This window comes from Petromyzon marinus, unplaced genomic scaffold (assembly GCF_048934315.1).
Source record: "Petromyzon marinus isolate PM22_M1 ecotype Great Lakes invasive population unplaced genomic scaffold, UKy_Petmar_22M1.pri1.0 PM_G_Scaffold_146, whole genome shotgun sequence".
In the NCBI taxonomy this organism is placed as follows: domain Eukaryota; kingdom Metazoa; phylum Chordata; class Hyperoartia; order Petromyzontiformes; family Petromyzontidae; genus Petromyzon; species Petromyzon marinus.
The window spans coordinates 37,501-40,000 of record NW_027422702.1 but is presented as its reverse complement, the minus strand read 5'-3'; positions in this window follow the sequence as shown (position 1 = coordinate 40,000).

Sequence of the window (2,500 nt, the reverse complement as noted above, 5' to 3'; positions counted from 1 at the left end):
CTCAAAAAATGTGATATTTTTCACGGAGAGACCCCGTGAAACGCTAGAAGTGGGCGGGGATGTCTCTCTTGTGGCTCACGGGGCTGTTAGGGTGGCACAGAAATCCCTCGGAATGGGAAAACGGGTCATTTTCGTGTCGCCACATTGCATACGAACCGCATGAAACTTCCAGAGGCATTTGCAGCAGGAATGCATGTGCACTCAAAAAAGTGAATATTTCTCACGGATAGACCCCGTGATACGCTAGAAATTGGCGGGGATGTCTCTCTTGTGGCTCACGGGGCTGTTAGGGTGGCACAGAAATCCCTCGGAATGGGAAAACGGGTCATTTTCGTGTCGCCACATTGCATGCGAACCGCATGCAACTTCCAGAGGCATTTGCAGCAGAAATGCATGTGCAGTCAAAAAAAAATTGATATTTTTCACGGATAGACCCCGTGAAACGCTAGAAATTGGCGGGGATGTGTCTCTTGTGGCTCACGGGGCTGTTCGGGTCGCACAGAAATCCCTGGGAATGGGAAAACGGGTCATTTTCGTGTTGCCACATTGCGTACGAACCGCATGAAACTTCCAGAGGCATTTGCAGCAGGAATGCATGTGCACTCAAAAACTTCTATATGTTTCACGGATAGACCCCGTGAAACGCTAGAAATTGGCGGGGATGTGTCTCTTGTGGCTCACGGGGCTGTTAGGGTGGCACAGAACTCCCTCGGAATGGGAAAAGGGGTCATTTTCGTGTTGCCACATTGCATAGGAACGCCATGAAACTTCCAGAGGCATTTGCAGCAGAAAGGCACGTGCACTCAAAAATTTTAATATTTTTCACGCATAGACCCCGTCAAACGCTAGAAGTTGGCGGGGATGTCTCTCTTGTGGCTCACGGGGCTGTTAGGGTCGCACAGAAATGCCTCGGAATGGGAAAACGGGTCATTTTTGTGTGGCCACATTGCATAGGAACGGCATGAAACTTCCAGAGGCATTTGCAGCAGGAATGCATGTGCACTCAAAAACGTCTATATTTTTCACGGATAGACCCCGTGAAACGCTATAAATTGGCGGGGATGTCTCTCTTGTGGCTCACGGGCGCTGTTAGTTAGGGTCGCACAGAAATCCCTCGGAATGGGAAAAGGGGTCATTTTCGTGTTGCCACATTGCGTACGAACGGCATGAAACTTCCAGAGGCATCTGCAGCAGAAATGCATGTGCACTCAAAAACGTCTATATTTTTCACGGATAGACCCCGTGAAACGCTAGAAATTGGCGGGGATGTGTCTCTTGTGGCTCACGGGGCTGTTAGGGTCGCACAGAAATCCCTCGGAATGGGAAAACGGGTCATTTTCGTGTTGCCACAATTGGCATACGAACGGCATGAAACTTCCAGAGGCATTTGCAGCAGAAATGCATGTGCACTCAAAAACGTGAATATTTTTTCACGGATAGACCCCGTCAAACGCTCGAATTTGGCGGGGATGTTTCTCTTGTGGGTCACGGGGCTGTTCGGCTCGCACAGAACTCCCTTGGTCCACCTGATTCGTGCATACAGGCAGCAACTAAAACTCTGTAAACCTGCTGTGAGGACATCTAAACAGTGGACCAGTGAGGCTGTGGAAGATTTGCGGGCGTGCTTAGACTGTACTGACTGGGATATGTTCACGACTGCTACCAATAGTCTGGATGAACTCACAGAGGCTGTGTACATCAGCTTCTGTGAGGACTGCTGTATCCCAACACGTACCAGGGTGAACTTTAACAACAACAAGCCCTGGTTCTCAGCAAAGCTCAAAAGGTTGAGGTTGGAGAAGGAGGAAGCGTTTAGGAGTGGGGATAGAGACAGATTCAAGGAGTCGAAGAACAGGTTTAGCAAAGCGGTGAGAGAGGCTAAACGACTGTACTCAGAGACACTAAAACACCAGTTCTCTACTAACGACGCTGCTTCTGTCTGCCAAAGGGCTCAGGCACATCACCAACTACAAACCCAGAGCGCCCCACACCACTAACGACTCCCGCCTAGCCAACGACCTGAACGAGTTCTACCGTAGATTTGAAAGACAATTGGACTGTCCTGAACCACCCCTTCCCACCCAAGAGGCCCCATCCCCCACCCATACTACAGAAACGACTCTCTCCTTTCAGGAGGGAGAAGTTAATGGGCTTTTCAAGAGGCAGAATCCACGCAAAGCAGCCGGGCCGGACTCTGTCTCTCCAGCCACCCTCAGGCACTGCGCTGGCCAGCTGTCTCCGGTGTTCACCAACATCTTTAACACCTCCCTGGAGACATGCCATGTACCAGCCTGTCTCAAGTCCTCCACCATCATCGCTGTGCCCAAAAAGCTAAGGCCAACAGGACTAAATGATTACAGACCGGTCGCCCTTACATCTGTGGTAATGAAGTCTTTTGAGCGCCTGCTCCTGGCACACCTCAAAGCCATCACAGACCCTCTCCTGGACCCCCTTCAGTTTGCCTACAGAGCCAACAGGTCTGTGGACGACGCAGTTAACA